Here is an 18,866-nt window from a genome sequence, read left to right on the forward strand (position 1 = left end):
GTGTGCAAGGTCCTGAGTCACAGAGCCTGGTGCTGCCACTCCAGATCCCAACTTGGTGCAGCTCCACCCACGCTGGGCTGGTGACCAGATGTGCCCCAGTGAGAACTGCCCATTGTGGTTCTAAGAAGGACCAGGGCTCTGGGAAAGGTCATTTGCTGGCTCACCCTGGCCAGCAAGTGAAACTCCATGCCTGGAGCTTTGTCTCCATGTGGTTCCTGGCCCTCCCCAGGCGATCCGGTCTACACCCTTCCCCACCTCAAGTGCACCATCCAAACCATCCCCAGATGACCAGCCCATCGCATGAGTTCTCAAAAGGGCTCCTGTCCCCACCCACCTTTGACAGACAATTCCAGGAGGTCCTCAGCAGCCAGACGCTGGACCCAGGTCTGTGCCAAGGGAATAAGAAGATCCCTTCCTGGAGAGCCCCCTCTTCGGGGATCCCCTTGGAGGGACCCCAGTTGCCAACAATGCACCAAAGCAAAGCCTTCCCTGATTGACCCACAGTGGAATCCCCAGCACAGATGCAGTGACCAGACCTACACACACAGATCATTCTGCAATGGCAACTGGGCCCTTCCGGAAATACACCTCCCTCCAGATGCCGTGAGTTCACTCCTGCTCACCTTCGCCATCTACGCACAGTGCACAGGCATGCCCTCCCCACCGGCCACCCCTCTCCCTTTCTGTGCTTTGTGTCCCTTCCTGGCACATATGACCGCCATCCCCCTACACACCCTCCAACACCTCCGAGCTCAATGTCCAGCTCTGTTACCGATTGGTCCTGCTGCCCAGCACCCCAGTCCTGCAAAGACCTGTCCCAAGGGCTAACATGTGACAGCGACCTTATTTGGAGAAAGGGTCGTTTGGGTGTGACCAAGTCAACGATCTTGACTTGAGACCAGCCTGGAATTAGGATGGTTCCCAAGAAGTGGCACTGTAGCTCAGTGGCAGAGCACACACCTGGCTCAAGGAAGGCCCTGGGTTCGATCCCAGCTCCGCCACCATCAAAAAAAGATAAAAGAGAAAGGCAGAGGGAGACCTGGGGAGACCCAGAAGAGAGGCCATGTGAACACGCAGGCAGAGGCTAATGATGCAGCCCCCAGCCGAGGAAGCCGATGGCAAGAAGGGTGCTCTTCCAGATTGGCTAGAGAGAGCAAGGTCTTGCTCACACCTCGCCTCGCACTCAGCCCTCTAGTCCCTAGAACTCTGAGAGAACCAATGTGTGTTGCTGAGCCACCAGGTTCCTGTCATTTGTCACAGGAGCCGCAGGACACAGACACGGAGGTGTCTGGGAAGATAAAGCTTCTGGGTGCTCTGTGTCCTCACCCCACTCTCCTCCCAACCACACTCAGCAGATCTCTAACCTGGCCCACAGAGGGGTGGCCCAGGGCTCCCCAAAAGCTGCCTCCAGGAGCCACAAGGTAGGAGAGCCGCCTCCAAATACCCTAGATGCTGGGAGAAGTCATCGGGACAGCACCACTCCGGGCTTACACTGGTGCACTTGGCAAGGAGACGAGACTGCTATCTGACAGGACGCCCCATATGCTCTTGTCTCCCCAGAGGGCTTCAAGGGGAGCACCCGGCCAGGAAAAACTAGGAGACGGCTCGTCACAAGGCTGGCAGGACAGGGCCCTCTGGGATTTATTTCCTCAACAGTCCAAAAAGTACCCCCATGTCCTGCACTCATGCACACAGACACCCCTCTTCCCAGTGGGAAACTCCAACGGAGACACCCTCCAGGTCCACAGGGCCAGTATTTCCATCTGAGTCGCCATCCCCACCCCTGAGGAGGGAGAGGCAGCCAAGGGGCACCTGTGGGTGGTCAGAGGCCAGCAAGAGAGCTCACTCATGAGCTTGTCAGGTGCAGATCTGAGACTCCAGGACAGCCACACATCAGATCCCAGGGACCAGCTAGGCAGGGCAGTGGCCTCTCATGGGGCTGAGGAGGCTTCCTGAGCACTGAATTCCTGTCATCGGGAGTCAGCAGGAGACCTGCAGCAGGACCAGGTCATATTGGGAGTGTCCCCACACTGCCACTGGGAGGTGAGACAGTCCCACCCCAGGCCAAGAGGGCCGGCCACCTTTGCCCAACTTACCCTCCTCGGTGGATGCATGTCCCCCCAAAGCCGGGCTCAACCCAGCCTGCTCCGAGCGCCTTCCCAGGGCCCGCTCATACTCCATCCTCAACTTGCACCAAAAGCCTGAAGCTGGATCCCAGGCTCTGGCCCAGTTCTGGGAATGGATCCCAAGGAACAAGCAGAGGCACAGGAAGATTTATGGGCCATGCCATTCGCATCGGCATTAACACCACCAACACTGGAAACAATCCGGGTTTAAGCAGCTCTTCCCAACCCATATGTCCAAGTCGCACAGAGTCATCAAAACCATGTTGGAGAAGATGAGAAATGCTGAGGGTGTTAAATAAAAATAGAAGGACACAAGATGTATACACAACCCCAGTTCCACATCTCACACCCATGTGCAGCTCGCACACGCATGCACACACACACCCACACACACACACTCACACCCCGACGGAGGATGACTGTCTCCGGCTGGAATGGTGGTGGGTGTTCTTCATTAGACCTCCCTGCCTCGCTGCCAGCCCCGAACATGGGTCCTTTCAGTTGCTCGGGGCTTGAGTAACTGACTCCAAAGACACACCTTGCTGCAAACAAGTTGGAGGACTCAGGTAACTCGGGCACCCGCCCAGGCCTGCTCCCTAGATTACAGCTCCAGCCCGGGGCTTCCCGAAGTCCAGGCTGGGCACTCGGCCCCCTCCTGTCCCTCAGGCACCTACAGTCTCAGCTGCTACACAAAGAGGCCAGAGTGGCCTCCCTCCAGATGGAGGCCTTCCCGGCTGTGCCCACGGGGGGCCAAAGCAGGAGCAGCCTGGATCTGGGCCTGCTTAGAGAGGAATGTGCCATGCACAAGGAACCATTGTTCAGGCCTCTGCTCTGACCGCAGGCTGCCGCAGACCTCTCCGGCTCCTGAAACCAGATCAAGTACTTCCTCGTGTACAAATTGGAGCTGGTCTGGGAAGGGGATACCGGGAGAACCACAAAGCCCTTCTCCAGCCTGGGACAAACGTCTTGCAAAGGAATGCTAGAGCTGAGGCCAAACAGATCCATGCATGGGCAGCCCCCACCAGAGGGAACAGCGCTGCATTCTGAGCATAGACTCCCCCACCCCGGCAAAGCCAGCCTCCTCCCCGCAGCAGCAAAGCAGGGGCTGATGCCCAGGAACCGGGGAGATGGCACTGATGGAGGCACCGCCCTGTTCGCAGCCCTGAGCCTGCTGGAACACCCCACCCACAAGTTAACAACACAGCCTGCTGGATGTCCAAAGTGAGACCGAGATCCTGTGGCCAGCAGACCCTCTGACCCAGCCACCCTGCTCTGAGATTCCTGAGAGTGAGGCCAAGCCTGGGGCTGGGCATGGATCCCTGCTCAAGACAGAGTGGGTGGAGCAGTGGGCAGGGCCCAGCTGAGAGAGACCCCCTTCCCCACACCATCTCCCAGCAAGGAAGGCAGAGGAGGAGTCCGTACCAAGCAAGACAGTCCTTCCAAGAACAGGAATGGTGCCCAAAAGCCAATGAGTGATAGATAAGGCTCTGGGGTGGGAGGATGGAGGCAGTAAGGCAAGGGCAGGAGGAGTTCCTAGGAGAGAGAAGTGCCAAGCCAAGGCCTGGTGCCATCCAGAGCTGAAGGGCAGCCCTGGGCAGACCTTAACCCTCTTCTCAGGGCCAACAGCAGACACCCAAGCAGGGAAAAGCGAACAAAGTGACACATCCACAGCAAACTCCTCTGCACCTCAGGGCCCTCCCCTCACCCAGCAGCCCACGCAGCAGGAGTGAACGGGATGTGAAGGGAGCACCAGATGCAGACAGATATGCTACTTGGAAATTACGGCTGCTGTTGGTCTAACCCCGCTCTGCCCAGGGAGAGGACCTTCAGCCACCATCTGCCTCACTGCTATGGAGCACCCCCACCTCTCTTCCCGGGGCCCCTCGCGGTGCCCACGCCTGCAGAGGCAGGAAGGTGTGAACACGGCCTCCTTTCTCCAACTGGAACCTGGACACCCCGGCCACCACCACCCGCCACGGACAACTCCAGGAACTCAGTCTGCAGTCCCCAGGGCTCCCCAATAGGACTCTGCTCCCTATACTGGCTGCTTTCCTCCATCGCACCCTTGAGCACTGTTTCGGGGACCAGGGGTCACCGCCCGCTCAGCTCCTGTCAGCTCTGATCAGAGGCCTGGGCTGCTGGGGGCAAGCAGGGTGGCTGGGCAGGTGGAGGGAGGGGCAGGCCAAGACAGAGGAGGACACACTGAAGGGGAAGAAGAGGGGGGTGTTCTCAGGAAGCAAAACAGCCCAAAGAAAAAGGCTTAAAAATAGCTGCTATTGGGCCAGGAATTTAGCTCAGTGGTTCCACCGCCTGTCTCAAGAGCACAAGGTCCCGAGTTCGATTTCCCCGTACCAAAAAAAAAAAAAGCCGCTGTGGAGTGAGTGGAGCCTGCTCTGCTAGAGCAGTCGGTAAACAGCCTATCAGACCAGGCCCTGGGCTTCCCACCGAAGACACAACAAGCACCAGGACGGAAGCCAGAGTCCACATAAAAGGCAGGAAGCTCTTCCTACTTAGAGGGCCACAGCCGAGCCTTGGAGAGAACAAGGGCACTGGGCAACCACATCACTTCTGGGTCCTCCTCTCTGCCCTCCCTTCGCGGACCAGGTCTGGCTGGACCACAGCAGCCAGAAGCAGCCACAAGATGCCCCATGCTCCGGGGTTGGGGGCATCTCCCACACAGCCCCTGCACCCCACACACCTCTGACCACATGCTCAACTGCCTTTCAAGGCCTGGCACAATCTAACCAAGGATCTGACCCGCATCCCCAGGACAGGGAGGGAAAGGCTGCACATTTCCAACTACCTCCGAGTGGAGGCATAGGCGATGTCCCTAGGAACTCGGATTTGGCCAGCAGGGCTCAGCTCCTCTGAAAGAGCCGGGGGAGGCCCTTCAACCCCAGGCCAAGACTGAAGTCTGCCTGCCCTGCCCATCTGATTTGAGCACTTCCTCTCTGCTGCAGCACCCTGGGCCTGGAAGACAAGGACACTCGGGGTCCTCCCTGCCCATCACTGTCACTGCTGGGAGGTCTGGCCAACTCTGGAAAGATGATGTGAGAACAAACAGGCCTGAAGTGTCGTGTGCCCACAGCTGGCTCTCCCAGACAGGCCAAGAGAAATAAACAAGGCCCCTCCTTTCACACCCTGCAGGAGGAGCTCCACGAACAGGATCCCCACCCAGCCCATGGGGCACAGTGGACCCAGCATTCCTTCCAGGAACAGAGCTCAGAAGCTAGCCCCCCTCAAGGCAGACACGAAGGGGTGGGCAGTCCAGAGGCAGCTACAGCCAACACCTGGCTCTAGGATCCTAGACCTTTTCTTCCTCTTGCTTTGTTTTTGTGTTTTGTGGTCCTAGGGGCTTGAACCCAGGGCCTTGGGCATGCTAGGCAAGCACTCTGCCACTGAGCCACATCCCGGACTCTTGACCTTTGATTCCCCAGCTTCATTAGGATCGTTTCTCCCTGGAGAAAGCTAACGACCTGGTAAGCAAGGACGCGGGCTGAACCAGTGCCTTCCCCAGCCCAGCTACAGTCTCAGCCATCCAGAATGGACAAGAAGCCCTATTGGATTCCCTCATGAATGCCTTCCGGAACCCACTACGGAGTCTGCAGAGGACACCAGCACCCACTCTGGGCTCGCCAGATGTAGTGGTTGAAGAGTGTCCTCCAAAATGATCTAAGTCCTAGCTCCTGGACCCTGTGAATGTGGCCTCATTTGGAAATGGATCTTTAGAGATGCAATTAAGGAAAGACTCTGAGATAAGATCATCCTGGTTTAGGGTGGGTCCTGAATCCAGTGGCAAGTGTCGCTGCAGAAGATGGAAAAGGAGAAAGGCACAGAGCTGCGCTCAGAAGGCCACGTGCAGACGAGACAGGGAGGTGAGAGACGGGCCTGCAACCAAGGGCCACTGAGGCCGGCCGGCACCCACCGGAGCAGGAAGCAGCAGGCACAGGCTGTCCCTGGGGGTGCCTGGAAGGCTCTAACCCCGTTGACACCTTGACATTGGCCTCCTGCCTCCAAAGTTGTGGTGCAGCAAGCATCTGACCCAGCACTCCCTGCTGTTGCCCAGTCAGCGCCCCCTCGGAACTTGCTGCACGACCAGGTGTCCACACCTCTGGCCGACCTGGGGGTCCCCAGTTTACACCTGTTGCCCATGGTGACTGCATTGCCGGGTGTCCCAGCAGGGCGGCAAGTATACGGTGGCCCTACCTGAAGTGGGCACCACCCCCACCCACCAGAGAAGGGTCTTGGGTGGCCACACTCGGGGTCGGGAGCCATCAACAGATGCCATGGACAGCCACCCCACAGCTGCTGCTTCATGTCTGCTCCCCAGATCAGAGCCAGCACCTCAGCAGGCGTTCCAAAGGAGCCCACCACCCTCAGGCCTGGGACCCTCTTCCTGGGAAGCTGGCCCAGCCCATGACAGCCAAGTTCTCTCCCCCAGAGTTAGGCTCTCTTTGTGTCACCGCCCAGCTGCCACCTTCCACCTCCTGCCCTCAGCTCTGGCAGCTGCAGGGTCATTCCAGGTAGACTTCAAAACTCACTCTAAAGCCAGCCATAGTGCCCCCTGCCTGTCATCCCAGCACACTTGGGAAGCTGAGGCAGGAGGATTGCAAGTTTGAGCCCAGCTGGGCCAACTCAGTGAGTGCCGGTCTCAAATTTTTTAAAAAATTAAAAACGAAGCTGGGACGTAGCTCAATTCCCAGTATCCAAAGTGGGGGGAAATGTCAGTCTAAGAAACGGGACACCTTTTTTCTTTACCACACCACAGGTAGGGGACGTGGGCACATCTGAGTTGCTGACAGAATGATCAGCCTGTACTGCACTGGCTGTTGGCCGTGCCTATCTTGCCTACCCCGTCGTATCTCCATGAGGATCAGGAGGAGGGAAATGGGCTTAAACTGCAGCCTGGAGATGTGGGGTAGATAAGAGAAAGAATTTCCTGGCTCAGGGTGGGGCCACCAGGGTGGCTGGGCAAGAAGGCTGCTCTGTTCACCCTGAAAGCAGCGGCCTAAGAAGTGGATGGATCCCCAAGAGGGTATGGGTGTGACCAGTCCAGGGGGAGAGGAGGGGATCAGATGACCTCTTGGGTCCCCTCAGGTCAAAGGTCCCCTGATAAATGCCCATGATGAAGACAGGCAGGAGCCGCTGGGAGGCGGCTGACTTCAAAAAACAAAGCCCAGCCGGCAGCTCGGAGGCAGGCCTCAAAGGTTACAATCCCAGACCAGAGGGGCTTTCCTGAGCTTTAATCCGCCCACATCCTGTAGGCAGCCCAGGCACCCACCGGGTCCTCTCTGGGACCTCTCAGTCCTTTCTGGGGACAGAGAACTGAGTCACTGGCTCCAAATCAGAGCCTAGCCCTTCCCCTAAAAGGGTACCCACCGCCTTCTCAATTCCTGTCTCCTTCCTCCTCCTCCCTGCCCCGCCTCCAGCTCGAGAGCACCACTGCTCCGCAGAAGGCAAGGCTCTGTGTGAGCCGCCCGGCAAGGCCCAACTCCCCGAGACCATGTGGCAGTGGCCACTCCAAGGCCCCTCTGTGAAAGGCCCCTCTGTGTCCCAGCCTGGCCCGGTCCCTTCCTGTGAGGGACACCAGGACCAGGGATGTTCTGTTTCCACTCGGGGCACCGGGTAGGGTCAAACACCTTCCTTCTCTGTTCCACACACTTCGGTGGGGGCCACTAGTCATCTGCCCAAGCAGACAAACCTCCCCACACTCCTCACCCACCACCACTGGGGGAAATGTTAAAAGCACTTTAAAAATGCAAAAAGCCAATCTATCACTTGGGCCATTCATCAGGCTGGCTTCACTGAAGGACGCCAGAGGGCTAGATGGGGCTCTCTCTGCTGTGACCTGGAGCCCCAAGCCGATCTGAGCTGCAGCCTAATTACAGGGGATGGTGACCCCAGGGAGCAAAGTTCAGGCTCAGGTCAGAGTAGCGCCTAGGAGCCACTGCCACCCGGTGGAGAGGGTCACAAGGCCACAGCCAGAGCTCACCAAGCAGTGCTGGCAGCGGGGACAGAGCTGCAGTGACCACACGGCTCCACACACAGCCAGTCTGCCAGGCCCCACGTGGGTTCTGTTGAACCCGAGGGGTGGGGTACTTGGTCTCCACTCTCAAAGACGTGAGAGGTTTGGAAAAGAAGGGAAGTCACAGAAAACTGAAAGGGAGAGGCCACAGCTGGACGCAGAAGATTCTGGAAGGGGCTGCCAGGGGGTGGTGGCTCCTACTGGAGAGGGGCCGTCTATTGGGTCCAAGCAGCCCAGGGGTGGGGGCGGCCCAGCCTTAGGGGCTCCTCCTTCAGGACTCTCCTGGGCTCCCCTCTGGGTCAGCACGGATCCTGGGGCTCCACAAAGCCCTCTGGGACCTGAGGCAGCACAGTGACCTCGGAGCAGGCTGCACCCAGGGCTGCTCACTGGCTGGTGTTCCACCCTCCCACTCCCACGGAAGCCATGAGGGAGCGGGGAGACCAGAGAGGAGGAGGGGCGGAGACCAGAGAGGAGGAGGGGCAGAGACCAGAGGGGTCCACAGGAGCGTGGCCCTGGGAGCGAAGCCTGGAGCCACTGAGAGGTCCAGGGGCAGGTGTCTGCCTCCAAGGCAGGTAGAGCCCTGTGGTGGGCGTGGGGTAGGAGGTCAGCCGGGACCGGGTCCCTCCAAGGCAGCAGATGCAGGAGGCAGCTGGATCTGCCCCACAGATGATGAGAATTCAGTTCTCAGCTCCAGGGCCAAAGGCAGGGACAGTGCCTCTGCCCACCCACCTGGGGCCCTGGAGGAGGAATGCTACAGGGGCCAGGGATACAGGAGAAGGATCTTGGTCCTTCACACAGGCAAGCTTCCTCCTGAACTGCAGCCAGGCAAAGGGTCAGAGACAGAAACACTACTTCACTCTCACTGGACAGTCAAGGAAACCAATGGTCACTCATAAAGTCACAGAACTTGGTACATCCAAGGCTGGCTGCCTGATCCCCACCCAAGGCTCGCCCCAAACCTAGAACACTGCTCCCTGAAGATCATCATCATCCACTGTCGCAGACTGAATAGTGGCCCAAAAAGTTATGTCCGAGTCCTAAGGCTTGGAAATAGGGTCTTTGCTGATGCAGTGAGGGATCTCAAAATTAGATAAACCTGGGCTTAGGGCGAGCTCTAAATCCAATCAAATATCCTTATAAGAAGCAGAGAAAGAGAAGACACAGAGATACAGAGAGGAAGGCCAAGGGAAGCAGGGCCAAGGCGGGAGGGTGGCCCTACAAGCCCAAGGACCAATAGGGTTGCTAGAAGCCATCGGGGGTGGGGGGGATGGAGAGGAATCCACCCTGCAGACACCTTGACCTTGGACTTCTGGCCTCTAGAACTGTGCTGCGGCAGTCCCAGAGGGCCCATACAGATCTTGTACTCCTGCTGCTAAGCCTTCTCCTGCCAAAAGCTCCCAAGTCCGAGAGCTTCCCGGGACTGATCGCACTGTCCCTGGATCCTTCCAGGCCTCACACATTTGTTCTGTCATGTGTTCGCCCTTGACACCCACTCACTCCCAGCTTCCAGGCAGTGAGTATCTCATGCCTTTCTCTCTGATGTCTGTTCTCTGATCTTCTGAGCGTCCAGCTGCCTGGCACTGAAGGGTTTAGGAAAATCCCCACGAGTGGGGAGCAGACCCCTCTCCGGGGCAGGGTGGGCACTGTATCCCCAGCACCCAAGGCGTGTGACCGGCCTTCCATTTGTCTGAGTACGATGGCATACCTCTGCCTCATTTTCTTTCCAAGAGGACAGCCTCCCCAGCAGTTAGTGGGGCCCTCCCATCCCTGTCTGTGTCTGCTCAGCTCAGCAGGACAGGTAACTACTCTTCCCAGTCCACACGCCATAAACAAATGACCCCTCCGTTCTGCTCATGGCTTGTGAGAGCAGAGAACGGGAAAAGCTATTTACAATACACTGCAGGCCCTCACTGCCAAATAGCTCTGGTTGCCCCGGCACCCCACTTCCACTGCCCAAGGCAGGCAGTTCAGCCCCTTAGCCCCTGAGCTGCCAGGCCTGATAATCACCACCACCCGGATTCCCATCTCCAGGGAGCCAGGCCCTTCTGCCACCAGCAGATGGACAGGGGGCAGGGGTAGGAAGAGAACCAACCTTCTCCTACTCAGAAGCTGCCAGGAGAGCAGCTGCCTCCACAGAGCCCACCCCGCCAACCTGAAGCCCCTCCTCTGGGAGGGAAGAGGACTGCAGGCTGGATCTCACTCCTCAATAAAAATGGGAGATTCCAGCCCAGCTGTCCTCCACAAACCCATGCGTGTAGGAGGATCAGGAGCTCTGTGACAGCCTGGAACTCGAGGGGACGGCTGGGTTTTGTATGAAGGAATCACAAGGGCCATGTGGGGCCCCACCCCAGGCCAGGCAGATGGCCCCTCTAGCCTCGGTTTCCTGGTGAAGAACAGGAAGAGCTGCGATGGAAGTTTCCTTCCAGCCTGGACACAAACACTCTAGGAGCAGCTGCACCATGCTGACACTCCTGAACCACACAGTTCTTGTAAATCCAAACTCAAACCACAGGTGACCGGACCTGGCCAGCCACAGGGGGGTCCGGCCCACTCATCCCCCTGAGCCAAGGTGAGGACCTCTGCTCCGACACGCATTCCTCGTGGCCCTCAGCACCTGCAGAGGTGGGTCCAGCAGCCCACACTTCTGGGCCAGGCCCAAGCACTCCACCCAGCATCAGGACAGGCTGCAGCTGGAAAGAACCAGCTGGGCTTTGGGCACCTGGCTTTTCCCCAAACCAGGGGCTCCCTTCCTGGGCCTCTGCTTCCCTGTCTCCAACAGGGCAGGGAGGTTGTTTGGGTTGTTTTACTTTTCGGCAATGAACTTTGAAAAATACCAATTTTCTTCTCTCCCAGCTATAAAAACAATTTAGGCACAAGGTAGAAAATGTGCAAAGCAGAAAAACAAAGGGAAAAAACACTCGTAAAACTACAACCCAGATTACCCAGATGTCCCTCCACTCCTCTGCCGGCTATAGGCGGGTCTGCACAAGGACACACTGCCCATGCTCTTCTCCATGCAACCTATGGGCTAAGACCCCACACGGTCCTGGGTCGGAGCTCCAGATTCCGCTACAGGACTAAAGTGCTGATTCCAGACCAGCCACTGGCACACAGCTGGCACCATGCATTCATTCCTGATGCATGGAGCTTGTGACAAAACAGACTTCTGGTCCCACTTCCGGGTGGTTCTGGTTTGGTGGTGCTGGTGGGCCGGCACCCCAGGATGCTTCAGAGGGGCAGCAGGCGTGGCCCCCTGCCCTCCCGTGGGCTTGCCAGCCCTCCGCAGTCCTGGGAGGAGGAAGCCCCAGCCACAAACTCTCCCAGAGGGGAGCAGCCTGGCCAGGACCTTGGGGCTCCCAGCTCAGCAGCCCACCCCACCCCTCCCTCCCAGCAGTCATCCAAGGACAACGTCCAGCCTGGGCACCACTGCTCTGCTCCCAGGGCCTGTACTGTGTCATCTTAGAAAGTCCCACAGCCAGCACCTGGGGAAAAAAACCGGTAAACCTCAATGTTCTGAACCTGTAAACACACAGCATTGGCTCAGTGCTCAACACCTACACTTGATCCTCACAGTACCTGAAGACAGCAATTACTTGTGAGGTTTCTATTTTTTATTTTGACTTTTTTTTTTTTTTTTGGCGGAACTGGAGATTAAACTCTGGGTTTCTTTTCGTTTTTGTTTTTGTTTCTGAGATAGGGTCTTATTAAATTGTCCAGGACGGGCTCAAATTTTCGATCCTTCTGTCTCAGCTTCCCAGAATTAGGGGATTACAGGCATGTGCCACCCAGCTTTGTGTCCCCATTTTACAGAGGAAACTGAGGCACACAGAAGCCTTTGACTCAGCCAACATCACAGCATGGGCAAGCGTGAAGCCAGACAGGAGCCACGCACTCTGCCCCTGTGCCTGCCCTGAGAGCCTGGCTTGGAAAGCCAGGAGCCCACTCCGAGCCTCGGTGCTGAGCCCTGCCTCACGCCGCTCTCCCTGGGCTCACAGGTGCCGCTGTTCCTCCTGTTTCACAGGTGTGGTCCCCATGCTGCAGGCGGGCAGGTGGGACCAGGATAGAGGCCGCCGCGTGGAACCCCAGGCTCATGACCTCAGCCACCCCGGCTCGGGGCTGAGACTTCCGTACTACCTGAGCACAGGCTGCTGCTTCGGGGAGGCAAAGATGAGCCTGGGAAGGTGACACGGGCAGGTCTCAGCAGCAGGCAGTGACCGCTGGATGCAGGAAGGGAGCTGCGACAACACGGGCCTGCTGCCAACACCTGCTCATGGGCAGCTCATCGGCAGCCCAGGCTCCCAAGCGGGGCTCTCAGGAGGATCGAAGTAGGTGCTCAGTGAAAGACAGTGGTGATGAAAAATAGCCAGGGTGAGCTCAGTCCCAGGAGATGCCTGCGAGGCACAGGGAACAGCTGGAAGGGCCAGGACTCAGGTCAGAGACAAAGAACACGCAAGAGGCAGACAGGGAAGCCAGATCCTCAACAGCTGTCTGTGGGGCAGCTGTCTGCAGAGCCCGGCTTCATCGCTTAAATATTAGAAAAAGTTGTGGGGGCCCTAAGCCTGATCTCACCATGGCTGCTGCTAGAGCCAGGGAAGAGCTGCTCACTCGGTGACCCCATCCCGGCCCCCTCCCAGCTGCCCCAGGTTGCTCCCCGACCAGGATTTGGGGGATGGAGGCAGCCAAGCACTTCCAAGGTGCAAATGAAAGGTCTTCTTTCTGCACTGCACCCCAAGGGGACCCCCATTCAGCCAAGGATTTTTTTGTAGTTTAGAAACAAGCACCACGGGCCTTCCGAGATTTCCTGAGAGCTGGGTCAGGCCGAGAGTTTCCCAGGGCACACCTGCACACCACCACCCCCACCCCCCCCCGCACCTGGGCTGAGGTAACACCCGCCTGCCGCATCATCTCCCCAGCCAAGCGACAGAGGCCCCTCCAGAGCTGGGGCGCACCCAGCTTGCCCAGGGGAGGGGGTGAAGGAGGTCCCAACCCCGGGAGATGTCTCCCCTCGGTGCCACCATTTCTGCCTGCACCAGCGGCCCTTGCTCCTCTCCTGCCTCAGTGCCGAGGGCACCCATGCCATGTGTGGGCACAGGGGTGTTCTGCACACAGGACAAGGTGGCGAGAAATTGGCACTTCATTCTGAACTGAAGGAGAAAGCAAATCCCAGCTCAGTCGGCAGAGCGCTCAGCTCCCTGACCTTGAGTGGTGGACAGCAGGCAGGGGACAGCAGAGAACACGGCCCTTCCAGGCCTGGCGTGGAGCCAGGAAAATCTCCTCCGCGCTCACTGTCGATACTATCAGTCTCCAGGGGACGCGGGGCAGAGGCCTGTTCCACCCCTCACAGGGAAGCTGCCCACCCACGTGGAAAGCAGGCCCAGTGTCCCTGCTCAGGGCCACTTCCTGTACCGGGGGTGTGGAGACCCTGCCCGGAAAGCTTGGAATCCACCAAACTGCGGGCCACTGACACTCAGCAGAAGCCTCACCATCCTCCGGGTGGGCTGGGGGAGGGGGCCAGCGAGAGGCCCCAGCTCAGCCAGACTCCCCACACCCGGCCAGGCCAGGCTGCGGCTCTCTTCTCGCCAAAAAGAAAGATGACACTGCTCATTTGCTGACCTCCAGGGGGCACAGAGAGGGCTGTCTGCAGCCCAGGTGGCTGCTGCACAGGGCGGTGCCCCCACAGACTGTGGCTCAGGCTGTCCGTGGGAGACTGGAACCTGGAGAGACCTGGTACCGGCTGCAAAGGGCTCCATGAAGCCCAGCCCCTCATGGGGGAGGGGACACGCTTGTGGAAGGGGACAGGGAAAAGCCAGCTCCCCTGGATCCTTCAGAGTGGAAGGGATCTGTCTTCCTCCTCCTCACTCTCCACCACATACAAGTGGCGGGGGGCGCAGAAGTGAATGTGGAGTGACTGCTCCCATCCGCAGCACCCCATGGTGCACCCCAGAAGTGGGGGATAGTGGGGGGCCCACCTAGGGCTGGGGATCTCTGCAGGGGACAGGGGTTCCAAGCATCTGTGAGGCCCAATTGTGGGACTGCTAAGACAGAGGCTCACGGCCTTGGGGACACAGGAAGTTCTCAGCTGGGGGCGGCGGGGGGCAGCGCATCACTTAAAGCCAGATCTCTTGAGTTTATGGATTTAGGCAGAGCCACGAGGGGAGATGTGGGGGCTGGGGTGGCTCAGGAATTTGGGAGAACAAGGGTGGATGGAGAAAAGCCCAAAAAAAGAAAGAAAGAAAGAAAGAAAGAAAGAAAGAAAGAAAGAAAGAAAGAAAGAAAGTCTCATCCCACTTTCCAGGGCTCCCCTGGGCAGTCCCCAGGGCCGGGGCTGCAGCCTGGGCCTTGGCAGGATGCGTGTGAGCCCGGGCAGTGTCGGGGTGCCCACTGAGACTCCATGTTTATATTCCTCACCAAAAGTGAGGTCATCCTCTTGTCCCTCTGTCCAAATTTCTGGGCATTGACGGTACTTTTTATATGACAACAAACTTGAAGTTTCTAGAACGTCTGCTGGTCCCGCCTGAATGGAGCCTTCGGGCTCAGTACAGACCAAATTAAACAGCCCAAGCCCAGAAATGCCCTCCAGGCGCCTCAGGGCGTCCACAGCCCAACTGAGGGGGCCTGTCTGGCTGGAAGGATGACAAATCTTTGAGCTTCTAGGACTGTGTTCCACAGAATTCTGGACTAACTGGTCTCATAAACAACTCAGAGAGTCTCCAAATTAGGGGGAAAAATGAGAGGGCTTTGAAAAGAAAGTCACCGTTTAGCCACTTAGTGATTGGGAAAGAAATTTCAAGACCTTATCTCCTGGCGGGTGTCTCTGGATGGGTAAAAAAAGAGATGAAGTTGTCTGGGAGTTCTGCCCCTCAACAAGCCTTCCACCAGAACCCCTGGGCTGCCCAGCACCCTTCCTCTAGCCCACCCCACCACCCTGAGGTGCTCCTGCAGACAGCCCACCATTCCACCCTCAGAACAGATGCACAGCGCTGCACGAGGGGGCAGCAGGACAGCCTGGGTCTGGCCTGGCAGGAAGCGGTTTGGGGACAACACAGGTTCCCTGAAGAGCAAGCCAGTCCCTCTCCCAGCTCAGTGAGGATGGGGCACTGGTTGTGGGACACAGGGAAAGGGCTGGAACAGCAATGTCAAGCCAAAGCCTAGCACCATGCTTTACCGTTAATATAACCTCCCTCAACCCCTAGGCATGTAAGAAATGGGAGCTGGAGACAGGCGAGGACCCTAGTTCTGCACCAGGATGTCAGGGCCCAGCACCCATGCAGGGGCGGGCTGAGGCCACAACTCACCAGGCTGGGAAATCCCCGGCTCCTACAGAGCAAGTGCACAATCAGCACAATTGTATTTCCCCTGGTGACAGCACTGTGAGTGGCAGCCGGTGCCCGTTCTCCACCAGCAGGACTATCTTGCCCTCAAGCTCAGCCACACGTGCTGGGCACTGTGCTGGCTGTGGCTGCAGTTCTAGGCGATTTGTTTTTCCAGGCACTGAGTCCCTCACAGCCCCACCCACGGCCCAGACTACCCAGGACCTCAGCAGCTTTCCTGCTGGCCTGGGACAGGACAGAGCTGCTCCGAGCCTACCTCTGCACCACACACAGCTCGGCCTTGCAAAGGGCTGCTGGACAGGGACACCGGGGCTACCACGTGCCCCTGCCGACACAGCCGGCCGCCTTTCAGGCCGCCAGATTCTCTGCTGCAGTCACAGTCCAGTCGCCCGGCACGTGCCCCTGTGGCTGTCAGCGCCAGGCACGTGTCCGTCCACCCGTCTGTGACGCTCTGGGTGGGGAGCACAGGACGCTGGGACAACCTCGCAGTGAGAGGAGGCATGCACCCCACATGGCCCCAGCCTCCAGGGAGAGAAGGCAGACACCTCCAGGCAGAATGTCAGCTGGCAGGGGGCGGGGTTCCCTCCAAGTATCTGGACATCTCCTGGGTTCTGTGGGCTCCCGAGTCTGCAAGATCACCAGCAAGTGACCACACTGTCCACTCCTGTCCCTGCAGAGAAACCACAAGGCTCCTGCCCAGGACCTTCCATCACCCAGGACCTATCTGTCTGGGCAAATGCCCCCCAGTTCCAGGCTACAGCACCCCCACGCCCGGCAGGCAGGCCTGTGCTCGCGCCACTGCATCTCATTGATCCCTCGACAACCTTGCAGCACTACCGGGCCGCAACACCATGTAAGGCCTCCCCCTCTGGATCAAATCATCCCCTCCCCCAGCCTCTTTCGAAACCTTCCTGGAAAGCCACAGGCCCCAGAAAGTACTTCCAGACTGATGCCACCCAAAGAAGGTGTCTCTCCCTCCCCCGGGTGTATGGTTCGGGGTCACCTCCATCCTGCTGCAGGCCAGTCACACAGGTGCTTACAGTCTCCCTTCCCTCACGATGGGGATGCTGAGCTGGCCTGGCACTGGGCTCCGGATACAACAAAGACCCCCAATAGCTGCCCGATCCGTGAAAGCGACTCAGCCCCTCTTAGCTGCAGGGCACACCCCACCACGTTCCCGCTGGATCCACTGGCAGCCACAAGGTAGGAGAGTGGTATTCCTGGGAGCTGTGCATGTCAGCTGGAAAGCAGGCTTCATCACACACGAGGCCCACTGGCATTAATTAGGGACAGGTCTGCAGCCGTCTCCAAGCAACAGGGCTTCTCCTCTGGGGAGCAGAGTGAGTCTGGATCCAGCCATCGCCAGGTCCCAGTCCCAGGAGTGTCTGTGTGGTCCGTTCTCACCCAGGGACCCCCGCTTACCCTCCTGGCCAGCTCTCCTGTGAGGCTTCAGGATGCAGCTTGGAGGGTCCTGCTAGAAGGGCAGCTCTGGGTGCAGTGTCTGGGTCCCAGGCCAGATCTGTTTCCACAGACATCAAGGACTTTCGGGATTCTTTCTGGGCTTGCAAATCTGGTTACAGCAAACACCGCAGAGGAAAGTAGGCCAACAGCTGGCGCCTGGACTGGCTTTTGTTACACAAAGACCCAAGTTGTAATTGTGTTTGCGATAACAGATTTGGCCTGCGCACAAGAAAGAATATACCATCCAGCTGCCCCGTGCCTCTGCTGACCGGGAGCGCAACAGAGAAAGGAGTCACCCCTATTACCACCCCGTCAAGGGGGAGTGGGAGCCGTCACGGGCATCACCTCGAGGGCCTCTGTGCTGGGGGTGGGAGAGGGAGAAATAGAAGGGAGGCGGGAAATCACTGAGAAGTAGGAAATGATACTCTAAAAACTACATCAGCAAAACACAAAACTTTTTCCTGGCCCCTATATGGCGGGGCGGGGGGGCGGGGTCGCCGCTATGGAGAGACGTTGAAGGGCAGGAGAAGGCAGGACGCAGGAAGTCCATATTGGTGGAGGACAAGGGCACCCTCTCAGATCCCTGGGGGAGGTAGAACAGACTGAACCCCCAATGACCCCTTGGCAATGAGGAAGGTACCTCCTTCCCTCTGTTCTCAAGGAGAGCAGGAATGGGGAGGTCAACAGGGAAGAGGACAGACGGGCAATTTAAAATTTAAAAAGATAAAAAGAGCAGTGCTGCCCCGAAGGAAGACTGACTGTCCAGGACTTGACATGCAGCCTTAGAATTTCCACACCCTGTAGGCACATAGGTACCCGTAGGCTACTCTGGCCACCGGCTGCAAACCTCCCAGAAACTGCCCCCAGTGGGCCCCTTTGCTACCTTGCTCTCCACCACCACCTGCTTGATTCCAGGGCAGGCTGTCTGCTCAATCAGAAAATCACCCCACAGCCACTATGACTCAGAGCTTGCCCAGCTTTGAGGTTGGACCCCGGAGCCTCCACCCCTCAGCAACATGTGCTTCTCGATGGCCCCACATCCTCCAGCCTCAGGAAGGGACTGAGGCTGCTGTGGTGCAGCTGGCACTTTCCTCCCCCCCTTTCAACCTACCTGGGGGAAACTGAGGCAGGCAGGAAGCCCAACTGGAGGCTTCTGGCCCACTCTCTCGGAAGGAGACCTGCACTCCTCCAGCTCCGCGCTGGGACACTCTGACTGCTTCCCCAGCGCGGGCCACACTGATCACAGGGCACGCTGGCCCCTCTGATGGCTACAAGTTGGTCCCTCCTTATGCCCCAGCCCCCTATCTGGCCGGCTTATTTCAACCTCCCCCGCTGTTGCCGCTGGCCACAAAGCTCTCCTCCTTCCTCTGGCGACCTTCCCCTGTCCTAATTCAGAAGCTGGCAGCTCCTATTGCCATGGATGGGCTGGACTGCACAACTCCCACAGAGCTGTCCCTTCCCATGTCTTCCCATCTGTCTGTCTGGCCAAGGTCACTATCTCCCACGTGCACATCCTCCCATCCCAGCTCCACCCTGAGTTCCTAGGGCTCAGGGAGGACATAGGGAGGGCCGCCTTTCCACTCCTCAGGGCAGCGGTGTGGGCCCCTCGTGCAAAGCACCCGCGCACACTCCAGCACACTGACAGGCACCCCGGAATGCCAGGGGCTCTCGAGCACGTTCAATGCCCCAGCTCCACTCCTCAGGGCACACAATGGGGAGACTGATGCACACAAGGAACCAGAAGATCCGAGCCCCGCTCTCTGAGACTGCGGGGTCTTCCCCAGAGCCAAAGCGCTGGCAACCGTTGCACGAGGATGCTCTCAATAAGCCCACTGTCTTAGGCTAAATTTGAGGGTCAAGAAGCTGGCTTGGGAGGCAGCCCAGAGGCCACCAGATGGGGCACAATAGGGTGAGGGTGAAGTC

General features: G+C 58.4%; 1 protein-coding gene across 8 annotated transcripts in view; it reads right to left on the reverse strand.

The window, feature by feature from the left end:
* The window catches only part of Septin9 (septin 9), a 167,579-nt gene that overhangs the window by 68,936 nt on the left and 79,777 nt on the right, over positions 1–18,866 (reverse strand). The window contains exon 1 of one of the 8 annotated variants that reach the window (XM_087208409.1): positions 18,055–18,175. The exons of the other annotated variants lie outside the window; for them this stretch is intronic. The gene's annotated coding sequence lies outside the window, so the exon portion shown is untranslated. Of the gene's footprint in view, positions 1–18,054; positions 18,176–18,866 lie in introns of those variants that run through there. 8 annotated transcript variants of the gene reach the window in all.

Source organism: Heterocephalus glaber, unplaced genomic scaffold, assembly GCF_053883595.1.
Source record: "Heterocephalus glaber isolate CG9 unplaced genomic scaffold, H.glaber_assembly_v1.0 deba00000937, whole genome shotgun sequence".
In the NCBI taxonomy this organism is placed as follows: Eukaryota; Metazoa; Chordata; class Mammalia; order Rodentia; family Bathyergidae; genus Heterocephalus; species Heterocephalus glaber.